We start from the raw sequence: 12755 nt of genomic DNA on the forward strand, positions 1-12755 counted from the left end.
GGCAAACCTATCCCTATCAAGTCGCTCCTCAAAAACATACTGAAGCAGTATCCTTTAGTAAAGCATGGCATCCATTTTTCCCATCCTTTAGCAGAACGGCAGCAAATCTAGTGAAACTCAGCCATAAGCTCTTGGCTGAAGGTTTGCTGTCTCACGAGAGTAAACAGCGTTTTATTTTTCTTTGGAAATACTCCAATAGCTTTATTGGGCAAACAACTCTGGTTGAACTCGATGGACGTCTGTCTTTTTTCAACCAAAATAACTATGTAACTATGTAACCAAGGCAAAGCAAGCATAAAGGTAGCCAGACATCTAGCGATGATGGGAAGATTCGACCAAGAGACCAATCTCTCTCTAATCGATTCTGATTAGAGAGAGAGATCTGTTGCCTGTCCATACACTGCAGGCCAATTCCCGTACGATTTCAGCATGAAATATCTCGGGAATCGGCCGAGTCTGCCGCATCCTCTGCCTCGTCGCTGTGTGTGTATGAATGTATGGGTGTGTGTAATGTATAAAGTGCTGTAATGTGCGTTTACACATTACCTGTCCTGTGTCACGGTACCCGTCCATCTTTCGCCTCTCTTCAATTAGCCACATACACACTTCTAGCATGACGCGTGTGACATCACGCGTGCTGTGCGCCGGCTGCTTGTATGTGGCTAATAGAAGAGCAGCAGAAGATAGACGGGCACTGCGACACAGGATAGGTAATGTATAAACGCACATTACATCACACATTACAAACACACATACACATTGTGGTAACAGCACATGGATTGTCCCGATATCGCTCGCTGTTACCGCTGCGCACCCGATCGAGCAAGTCGGCCCGACATCTGTCAGAATGTCTCACCGATTAATGTGACCAATGTCGAAACAGGCATGCACTTGGTTGCACCAATTTTTATCCGATTCCGATTGTAATAATTGAATTGGATGGTTGATCAGCCACCTGACGTATGGCCACCTTTACTCCCCCTCAGGACACAAAGCTCCACATGCTATAGGAAAAAAACAGCTACTCAAGCTAGGTACACACGGTGAGATTTTCTGTCAGATTTACTTTATTTCCGACAGGTCTGATCTGATTTCCGATTGATTTTCCATAGATGTGATAGGAAATTGATCAGAAAATCTATCAGAAATCAGATCTGACCTGTCAAAAAAAAAATCGATCTGACAGTAAATCTGGCAGAAAATCTCATTGTGTGTACCAGGCATAAGGCTCCTTTCCCACCCTGGCCTCAATTCACTAAGCTTACCTCCTGTCTTTAACCACTTGAGGACCGCAGTGTTAAACCCCCCTAGTGACCAGGCCATTTTTTACTAAATGGGCCACTGCAGCTTTAAGGCCTCTCTGCAGGGCCAACTCAGCATACAAGTGATTCCCCCCCCCCCCCCCTTTTCTCCTCACCAACAGAGCTTTCTGTTGGTGGGGTCTGATCGCTCCCCCACTGTTTATTTATTTTTAAATAAATATTTATTTGATTATTTTTTATTTAATTTGCCTATTTTTTTTTCTTTGTTTAAATCACCTCTCCCTCCTCCCCCTGCCAGCCAATCAGCGTGATCAGCTGTCATAGCTTCAGCCTATGATAGCAGATCACTTCCCGGCCTCTAGAGGGGACAGCCGTGTCATCCGGCTGTTTCCAGTACAGCGCTGCCTTAGATTGTAGCACTGTACAGGGTTTTGCCATCTAACAGTCTCTGCTGGGAGACTGAAGGCGGAGCTCCGTCATCAAAGCGGAGATTTCCTGCAAGTCCCATAGAAAGTCACTCACACCAATCGGCGTGGAGTGGTCCTGGGGCTGCTGCCACATTCACGCCAATTGGTGTGGAGCGGTCAGCAGGTAGTTAATAACATTTATGAGCTGTTTCTAGAGTTATCACCATAATGATGAGGCATGTAGTAAACTTAACTCTTCTGTCTTTAAGGACCACTATCGTGAAAAAAGTAGGCAGTTAAAATCTGACAGAACCGACAGGTTTTGGGCCAGTCTATCTCTTCATGGGGGATTCTCTGGGTTTTCTTTGTTTTCAACAGCATTTCCTGAAAATCAGTTGCAAAGTCTAACTGACAAAATAGTGTGGAAGTGATTAGGGAGGCTGGCTGGTATCTTACTATTTTGGCAGCAAAACTGCTGTTCAGGAAATGCTGTTGAAAACAAAGAAAATCCTGAGAATCCCCCATGAAGAGATGGACTGCCCCAAAACCTGTCAGTTCTGTCAGATTTTAACTGCCTACTTTTTTTACGATAGTGGTATTTTAAGAAGAGATCTCTAAAGTTAACATTTCAATCCTTAAAAGATACCCGAAGTGACATGTGACATGATGAGATAGACATGTGTATGTACAGTGCCTAGCACACAAATAACGATGCTGTCTTCCTTTTTTTCTTTCTATGTCTGAAAGAGTTAAATATCAGGTATGTAAGTGGGTGACTCAATCCTGACTCAGACAGGAAATGACTACAGTGTGACCCTCACTGATAAGAAATTCTAACTATAAAACACTTTCCAAGCAGAAAATGGATTCTGAGAGCAAGAAAGAGATAAAAAAAGGGGAATTTCTTATCAGTGAGGGTCACACTGTAGTCACTTCTTGTCTGAGTCAAGACTGAGTCAGCCACTTGCATACTTGATATTTAACTCTTTCAGGCAGAGAAAGAAAAAAAGGAACACAGCATAGTTATTTGTGTGCTAGGCACTGTACATACACATGTCTATCTCATCATGTCACATGTCACTTCGGGTACCCTTTAAAATAACTACCAAATTCTAAAGTTAAAGACAGGCTGTTAATGACTGCATGTGAAAATAACTACAGAGAAGGTAACTTAAATAGACTCAGAGATGAGTCATACTGCCATTTTTTTTACTTACCCAGGGCTTCCTCCAGCCCCATAAGCATGGATGTGTCCCTCGCCTTCCTCCTTAGCGCCTCTGCTAAGACGCTATGTTCTCTGGTAAGCGGCTCAGTGACGTCAGCGGGGGGCGTTCTGCGCAAGCACAGAAGGCCCCGACTGACGTCACCCAGTCAGATTGAGCCCAACTGTGCCGCGTCCCGAGGGTTGACTGCGAGAGGAAGGCGAGGGACACAGCCATGCTTATAGGGCTGTAGGAAGCCCCGGGTAAGTAAAAAACGGCAGTATGACTCATCTCTGAGTTTCTTTAACCACTTGAGGACCGCAGTGTTAAACCCCCTAAAGACACGGCCATTTTCTGTAAATGGGCCACTGCCGCTTTAAGGCCTCGCTGCAGGGCCGCACAATTCAGCACACAAGTGATCCCCAAACCCCACACGGCTGTCCCCAGTACAGCGCTGCAGTAGATCGCAGCGCTATACAGCAATAAAAGACGGCGGTTTCGCCGTCTACCAGTCTCCCAACAAGATCGATGTGTGGTGGTAAGTTTTCTCTTGCCTTACTATCTCCAGCATGATCTTAGTGAATTGAGGCCAATGTCCATTGTGATACTTCCTAACAGACAATATCATTGCATCACAACACGATGTAATGATATTCCTATGGAGCTATCACACCGATTGGGTGCAATGTGAGGGGTTACATCAGGATAATGTGCTGCATGCAGTGGGTTTACAGGGTAACGTGCGTGTTTACAGTGGCAGTGAGGCATACTTTCATTACACTGTATGTTTCACTGTATAGTTGCACGGCAACAATAAACATGCAATGTAGTTTTTCAGCTGTGTGATTCAAACACTACTGCAGCATGAAAGATCAACAGGAGGCCAGGCAACTGGAAATAAATATGGCAGCCTCCAAATCCCTTTCACTTCAGGTGTCCTTTGAAGGACACCCAAGGTGAAAATAAACTAATGAAATAAACAATTGTATCTATCTGCCTTCTCCTACAAATTACTTTTTAAAATATTCCACAGTTTTATTTTGTTTAAATCGACTTTTCAAGTTTTAACTGTTTTATTGTTTTTGCTCAATGACACATTCATTGAAGTATGCAAGAGCTAAAATCTATGAACTATTGACCCTTTTTTATCTCTTTCCTGCTCTCAGAAGCCATTTTCTGCTAGAACAGTGTTTTATAGTTGGAATTTCTTATCAGTGAGGGTCACACTGTAGTCACTTCCTGATTTTTAACTCTTTCAGGCAGAGAAAGAAAAAAAAGGAACACAGCATATTTATTTCTGTGCTAGGCACTGTACATACACATGTCTATCTCTTTATGCCACATGTCACCTCGAGTATCTATTAAATTTAAAAGACGAAAATAAATACCTGACTAAACGAACATTATTAGGTAAAAAGCAAGAGTTTATTCAGGCACTTTGCAATGATATGCAGGTAATACATACACAGACAGACACAGTGATATAGCAGTGATATACAGTACGTATAATAATAACAAATTACAAATATTTTCCCTCCTTTAGGGGATAAAACTTAACGTTCATAATAATAATAACAGGCAGATATTGCCAAAGTAGACAAGTTACAATGATATGCAAATAATACCAATGACAAGCAGATAACACCAACAAAGTACAGATAGCAATGACATGAAGTTTACTTCATCAAAGCCAGGTTGCTGTCCCTACTTTAAGTAACTGCACTCACTGTGACTATTATGTTCCTGGCTGCATGAAAACACACAAAAGCCAGCTTAGAAGTAATGTTATGCTCAAGCAAAGACACACAAGCTAGCCATTGCTTTCTGTCTAATACATTTAAGCAGTGCCAAGACAAGGTCTTCCAGCACCCAAGGCTGAGACACCAGAGTGCGCCCCTCCATCCCTCCCTCCCCAGCCTTCACACACTGATTGCGATTAGACTTATGCTGGGCACACACAATACGTTTTTTCCGCTCGATTTTCCACCCAATCGTTTTTTCCGCTCGATTCTGCGCTGGATTCTCTTATCTTCCACTAATTTTTCTTATCTTTTTCTATTTACTTCTATGGAAATCGAGCCAAAAAATGATAGGAAGGAAGGATTATCGGACATGTCAGAAAGTATCTATCGAGCCCACCTATCGGTGGTTAAAAAGGTATGGTGAATTTCCAGCATAAGAGGCACCCCAGAGCCCCCCCAACCCTTTAATCTCTAGTTATCTGGATTACAGTCACTGCCATGTATCCCTTTCTCATATTTCTCTCTTCTTCAAACACAATAGGGGAATGATAGCTGAGTGAGTTGTGTGCCCCCTCCTACACTGCTGGAGCCTCTCTCGCCTCTGCCTCGCCCTGGCCCTTGCATTTAAGCCCCGTTCACAGTGGTGCATTACAGTGTGGGATAACGGCCACTCTGTATCATGGCTTGTCGCACTGCAACGCACCACCTATGCGACGTTCACAGTGCAGGGGGTGCATTACAGTACAACCGGTTGCTGTATGGTAAAGCACCAACAAAGCAGTACATAAACTACAAATATCCTTCTCTTGAACAACCAAACAGGTTGGTGGCTTAAAGTCTGTTGCATATGCGCATATTTTAACAAAGCATCACCTTAAAGGCGCGTACACACGCCGCATTTTAGCAAACTACAGGTCCGTCAGACCCTTCCTTGGAGCGGTCGTTCTGCCGAAAGTAGGACGTGAGTACAGGCTGTCGGCAGACTGATAAGACTGTTTTTGCTCAAAAACGTATTAGTCTTATTAGTCTGCCGACAGCCCGTACTCCCGTCCTACTGCTGGCAGAACGACCTCTCCGCGGGAAGGTTTGACCGGCCCGTCGTTTGCTAAAATACGGCGTGTGTACGCGCCTTAAGATTCTAGGGTTCAAATGAAACGTTGCTTTTCCATTGTAACACGCATTGCAATGGAAACATTGTTTTGCTTTTCATTAGAAGTTGTATCTTATCTATGCTAACAATGTCCATGTGGTTTTGAGGGCTGGCATGTAACAACAGTAGATAAAGTTACTGCATACTAGGCTTCTAATTTTAAGGAAGACACTCTGAAAACTGAAATGTTAAACTACAAATTCATGCAAAATAAGACTACAATGTATGCTTCAATGCAAAAAATAAACATTGACATGTGAGACCTGATAGATCATTGATTGTGACTGTACTGAAATATGTTGCATAAGACATAGATTTATACTGTATATGTTGTTGAGCATTACCTTCTCCATGGATTTGTGTAGGACCTCATAAGCAATGGTTGGCTCAACATAGGATATAACATGATGTTGTAGTAGATATTCATATATTATGAACATAGAATGTAAAGGTTCCAAGGAAAACCATTTCTTGCTATTTCACTCATTTTGTTTAACTTTTTTTATAAGGACACTGGGGAGGGGTGGAAAGAGTAAATTCTATATTACACGCTGGGCTTGAAGGAACTAGACAGGTAATTATGGTAAGACTCAGGGACACCAAGGATCTGTAAAGATCCAGGGCACCAACAAAGGAAGGAAAGTACGGTGTGTGAAGCGTGTCGCATGTCGCATTAAAAAACTGGCCATATCCATGACAGTATTCCCTGGTGGTCTATTGGCCCCCCATCCCTGTATAGCTTCACTGGTTGTCTAGTGGTCCCTCCTCCCCTTACAGTAGACCCTGGTGGTCTATTGGCCTCCCCATCCCTGTATAGCTTCACTGTAGTGTAGTACATCCCCTATCCCCAATATCATTCCCTGGTAGTCTACTCTAGTGGACCTTTTATCCCCATATCACTTCCCTGCTGGTCTAGTGGCCTCCTTCTGAGCTCACCTTTAAGCAAAGTAGCAGCAGCTGTGGTACTTTAAGAAGAGTCTTATCTGCTCCAGCACAGGGGTCTCCCGTCTGATCCATCCTCCACAACAGCTGTGCGCTGTTTTCCTGCCTTGGTCTTCTGCACATCACAGGAATAAATGGGGGGCATACCGTGATTACAAAACCAGGTACTGTGTTTCCCCTAAAGTAAGACATCCCCTGAGAATAAGACCTAGCAGGAATTCCTAGCATGCTTGAAATATAAGACATCCTCCGAATGTAAGCCCTAAGAGCAGCCCACATAACACCAGCAAGTTACGCTCAATGCAAAGCCTGGATACAGGTGAGCAGCAGTATAATGTGAGTTCTACAGGCCTGAAGCAAAATTAATATAAGACAGAGTCTTATTTTCGGGGAAACACGATAGTGGAGAGTGAACGGCATCTGTAGAGGATAGATCAGATGGGACACCCAGCTCTGGTGAAGGTGAGACTCTTATTGAAGTACCATCACTGACACTACTCTGCTTATAGGGGAGGAGGCACGCTTTTTACATGCATTTCTGAAAGCAGTGCACGCAAACGCATGCCAATACAAGTCTATTGATGCTTAGCAAAAGGGCAAGGTGTTGTGCTTTTGCATGCGCTTTGGAGGCGCGTTTAGCTGGATATATTGGTGGTTTCCGGCATTATGTACTTGCATACAAATCTTGCATACAACCCCCATCACCCCCATATATTTCCTCGTTAGTCTCCAGATATCTCCCCGCCTGGTTCCTCCGTTCCTCACAGGAGACCCTTTTGTCCTCTAGCCTAGTCAACTCCTCTCACTCTCGCATTCAGGACTTCTCATGGGCTGACCCTTTCCTTTGGAACGCTCACCCTCAGCCGGTTCTTCATGCCCCGAGTCTGGAAACCTTCAAACATACAGTACTCTGAAAACAAACCTGTTCAAACAAGCCTCACCCAGACAAGGCACACTGCCTCACCCACTAACCCCTGTGTTTCTTTCCCTATTGTTTCCTCCCCACAGAATAAATGGAGGTGCCTAGGAAGAGCTTTTCGACTGAGGAGCTCATAGTGAAGGTGCCGGAGCACCCCAAACTGTATGACAAGGGCCAAGCTTTATATAAAGATGTGAAAGAAAAATACAAACACATCTTTATTACCTACACATTCATAATGTACAAAGCGCATTCAAGCGTAAGGTGAAAACTTGTACCAACATGTGCGTTTTTCTCTGTGAATTTTGATGCTTTTATCTGCGTTTTCAAAAAGCAGACAATGTGATTGAGGCCTCAAGGTGTCCATACATGGTACAACGTTTTCATTTTTTTCCGACTAGATAATTTAATTTGATTATTTTATTAGATTGAATATAAGGGCCAGTTTCCACTATCGCGAATACGCATGCGTTGCCCACATGCGGATTCGCACAGCCAGTACAAGTGGATGGGACTGTTTCCACTTGTGCGTTTTTCTGTACGTTTTTCTGTGCAGAAAAAATCTGCATGGTAGGGCCCTCAGAATTTGCCTGCGTGTGGAATGCAGGCGAATCGCACGCAATGTATTTAATAGGGAAATCGCATGCGTTTTCCCCATGCGTTTTTTGCCGCGATTTCGCATGCGATTTCGCATAGGTACCCATGTTAATTCACACAGGCAGTGACATGGTTAAAATCGCATTACCCTAACCTATGCGAAATCGCATGCGAAATCGCGGCAAAAAACGCATGCGGAATCGCACCCGCATGCGATTTCGCCTCCGGTGATTTGCCAGCGATTCCCCAACGCAATAGTGGAAACGGGCCCTAAAGACTTTTCCAACTTCTGATCAGATTTTTATTGAAACGATGGGATCATCGTTCGTTTTTCTTTGATCGAAAAAAATATTCTTTTCAACTTTCATTCGGTTAGATCATTTTGGTCAAATACATGGGAAAATTGAAAACAAAAATATATATTTTTTTAGATTAGATCATTTTGTTTGATAAGTCTATTAGGTCGAATAGAAAGATTTTCCAACATGTCCAATCGAATTTTTATAAAAAAAAAAAAAAAAAAAAATGAGGTAATACATCTTTTTTTCTTGATCGAATAAAAGATTATTTTTGACTTTCCTTCGATTTGATCTTTTTGTTTGAATAAATGGGAAAATCAAATGTTTTTATTGTACCGTGTATGGGTACCATTACATCCATATGTAAATTCCCCAGAAAAAAACATTTATTCTGATTCCCATTTACTGACCACCTAAAGACATAAAAAATAAAAAAAAATAACATTCGGGGGGTCTGTTTTCGCAGCAGTGAATGTTAGATGTGCTAGGCATCAGATTAGACTATTTATCATCCATGAATGATGATGCTCTAAAGAATTCAACAAGTGCCTTTATAAATAACAGTGAATTTTGGCAGCGAATAGCAGCAAATATAAACTAGAGAGTTTAAACTGTCATCATGACATGTAAACGGTACAAGTCAAAATACTCACCAAGCAAGAGAGTGCGCAGTGTTAGCTTTCCAGCTGAAGGATAAATATCTCTCTTCCTAGTATGGTCTTCTGTACACCAGAGTTTGGGAGTTAGTTTTAGAGGAAGGTTCTTAATCCACTGTGTTTACATTTCATCTGCTGCTATTTGCCAAAGTATACAGAAGAAAAAAGTAGCTTGAGGAATGGGCTGAAACCAGCGTGCAGCCAATGAGGAGGGGGTTAGAGAGATGGTTGCTGTGACTGCTGAGGGAAGTGCTGTGGGAAGATAAGGGAATGTGATGAGCACCAGAGGTAGGAGTTAAAGTGGACCTGAACTCTTGCACAGTACACAAGGAAAACATAACAAATGCACCCTGTATGTATTTAACCCCTTCAGCGCCACAGGGTTTTTTGCTTAAAAACCAGAGCAATTTTCACATTTCAGCGCTCCTCCCATTCATTCACCAATAACTTTACTGCTACTCATCAGATGTAAATGATCTATATCTTGTTTTTTTTGCCACAGATTATGCTTTGTGAGGGTGACATTTGCTTTTAGTAATTATGTTATTATCTGTGCATTTTAAAGGGAAAAATGAGAAAAAAAAAGAAAAAATACACTATTTCTCTATTTCCATCCATTATAGTTTTCAAATAAACAATGTTACCATAGGTAAAACCCACACATTGTATTTGCTAATTTGTCCTGGTTATCTCAACATTTAAATAATGTTCCTAGTACAATGTATGGCGATAATATACGGTATTAGTTGGGAATAAAGGAGTATTTTTTCTGGTTTGTGTTTTTTGTTTTCTCATTGTACTCTATCAGTAATTAAAAGCCCTTATCTTCATGATCAACAGTAATCCACTCTCATGGCATACATATTTTAAAAGCTAAGTCCCTAGGGTAACTATTTATGTATTCTCTTTTCAATAGTGTCACTTTTGGGTATTTTTACAAGTATTTATTTGGGGGTACAGAGTATATGAAAATAACAGTTTTATTGCTTTTCATTCAGTTTTCTGGTAAAAAAAATCACATGACTTAGCCCTCAGTTGTCAAACACCACAAAATCTATTCTCTCACTTGTCACGGTTAAAATGATACCCTATATACATAATCAGATAGCTTATTGGGCATACAGCACACTGTTAACCACAAGTAGCGCCAATGGATTTTTCAAGGCCATTTTTTGCATCAAAAGTAATACAGTCACTCTTTCTTTGCAAAGCCCATGGAGCGTCTGAACAATCAAGGAAAGCCATAAATGTTACCATTCTGAAAACTAGAGACCCCGGCCTATACAGATATACATATTTTGTAACATTTGAACTTATGTGGTTTTGCTGAAATTGCACCATAACTTTGAAAATTGTATTTGTTTGCGTTTTTTCCACTTTGGCACTTATAAAAATTCATATGACATAGGGCCTCAGCCCTCAAACACCACAAATTCTATTCTCACACTTGTCACAGTAAAAATGATATACCACATACATAATCAGATAGCTTTTTTGGCACACAAGTAGCACCAATGACTTACTCAAGGTCGCTTTTTTACCAAAGTGTCAATCTTTTTTTTTACCACAACCATATAGTATGAGGGCTGATTGTGAATACTATGAACAGATTGTGTAGGCAACCTCTCATACTAAATAAGAATACAGAAAAGTTTCCAAACATAAACACAATTAGTACTCACCATTTTAGAAGCTGTAGAAAGGTGTTCAGCAGTCATGCCAGAGGGTGGTTCGACATCCATGCCGGGAGGGTGGTTCGACATCCATGCCAGAAGTCAAAGGGTTCTTTGGCATCTATGCCAGAGGTCAGAGGGTGGTTTTACATCCACGCCAGAAGTCAGAGGGTTGTTTGGCATCCATGCCAGCAGTCAGGTGGTTATTTGGCATCCATGCCAAAGGGCAAAGGGTGGTTCAGCATCCATACCAGAGGTCAACGGGTGGTCCGGAATCCATGCCAGAGGTCAGAGGGTAGTTGTTATGCCAGGTGGTCAAATTGTAAAGAGTGGCTAGCCATGCCAGAGCTCAGATCCGGAAGGTGATATTAAAGTCCAGTGGTAAAATAAAAATGTGGGCAGTGAAAGAAAGAATAAGAACAAAAAAAAAAAAAACTAATAATTTACAGCTGTGTGGTATATTTCAAAGCAGGGATTGAGGCACAATCCTGCTTTTGATGGGCATTTCGGACAGTGGTACCGCGTTTCCCTTCTAACTCCACTTCTCCGGCAAATTTTGCACCTTTTTGGGGGGAATTTCTTTGATGCAGTCGGGGGGATTAGGGCAAGAAAATGATTCCTCTGAAGTCTTATGACATTTTCGGACTGAAGTTGGTCTGGGTTTGGGGCAGGGTGTCCAGATTTGTAGATCAATGTCTGTATAATTCTCCGCTGGTACTGTAAGAAGCTGTCCCTGTGCCCGGATTTTTCATAGAGAACAAAGGCCTTCTGGAGACAGATCTGGAACAATTGTAATGCCACCTTTTTGTACCAGGTCTTACTCTTTCTATCCATCCTGTACGGTGCCAGCATCTGGTCGGCCAGGTCTACTGCCCCCATAGATTTATTGTATGCAACAATGGCCACAGGTTTTATTATGTTCTCTCTACGACTACGAGACCTGACGGTTGTTGTGGCCTCGGAGTGGATGGTGGTCAGGACGAATACATCCCTCTTGTCTCTAAATTTGAGGGCAAACAGCTCGTCACTCCGTTGGCTGACGATCTCTCCTTTCTTCAGCTTTTTGCTGACAACTTGTGGTGGCAAGCCCTTCCTGTTAGATCTAACTGTGCCACATGCTGGAGTCTGGGCAGAAAACAAAAATTTGAAAAGTGGGACACTTGTATAGAAATTGTCCACATACAAGTGGTAGCCCTGGTGGAGTAAAGGGTGGATTAAGTCCAGGACAATCCTCTCACTTGTGCTCATGTAGGGAGGGCATACAGCAGGCTCTATCAAACTGTCTTTTCCTTCATAGATGGTAAATTTGTAAGTGTACCCACTCCCACTTTCGCACAGTCTGTAGACCTTTATGCCATACCGGGATCTTTTGCTTGGAATGTACTGTTTGAAAGAAAGTCTGCCATGGAAAGGGACTAGGGACTCGTCAACGGCTATGTTCTGTTCTGGGGTATATACTTCAGAAAATGTTTTATTTAGGTGGTCAAGGAGGGGCCGCAATTTAAACAATCGATCGTGGGCTGGGTTGTCACGGGCGAGTTGATGTGCATTGTTGTTGAAATGCATGCAAGACATCAGCAATTGAAAGCGGCATCTCGTCATGGTGGCAGAGAAAATGGGCATGCTGTCAATTGGATCTCTTGACCAATACATTTGTTGTTGTGGTCTTGGGCAAAGGGCCATGTTAAAAATCAAGCCCAAAAAAACCTTGAACTCAGGGGGTGTTGTAGGGGTCCAATGTGCCGCTAGTGTTGAGGTGGGCTTTTTTGCTATAGATTGGAGGGCATAGATGTTTGTCTGCTCGCAAACATGCTGCAGAAAATTTTCCGGGAAAAACAAATAAAAAAAATCAGTTGGCTGCATGGCGCTAGTGTCCACTTGTATGCCACTCCTGGCTGTGAAGGGA

General features: G+C 42.4%; 1 protein-coding gene across 2 annotated transcripts in view; it reads right to left on the reverse strand.

The window, feature by feature from the left end:
• The window catches only part of LOC137528210 (C5a anaphylatoxin chemotactic receptor 1-like), a 45897-nt gene extending 36602 nt beyond the window's left edge, over nucleotides 1-9295 (reverse strand). For both annotated transcript variants that reach the window (XM_068249477.1, XM_068249478.1), the window contains exon 1: nucleotides 9174-9295. The gene's annotated coding sequence lies outside the window, so the exon portion shown is untranslated. The remainder of the gene's footprint in view (nucleotides 1-9173) is intronic.
• Between the last annotated feature and the right edge of the window lie 3460 nt (nucleotides 9296-12755).

The sequence above is a fragment of the Hyperolius riggenbachi genome, chromosome 8, assembly GCF_040937935.1.
Source record: "Hyperolius riggenbachi isolate aHypRig1 chromosome 8, aHypRig1.pri, whole genome shotgun sequence".
NCBI classification, from domain to species: Eukaryota; Metazoa; Chordata; class Amphibia; order Anura; family Hyperoliidae; genus Hyperolius; species Hyperolius riggenbachi.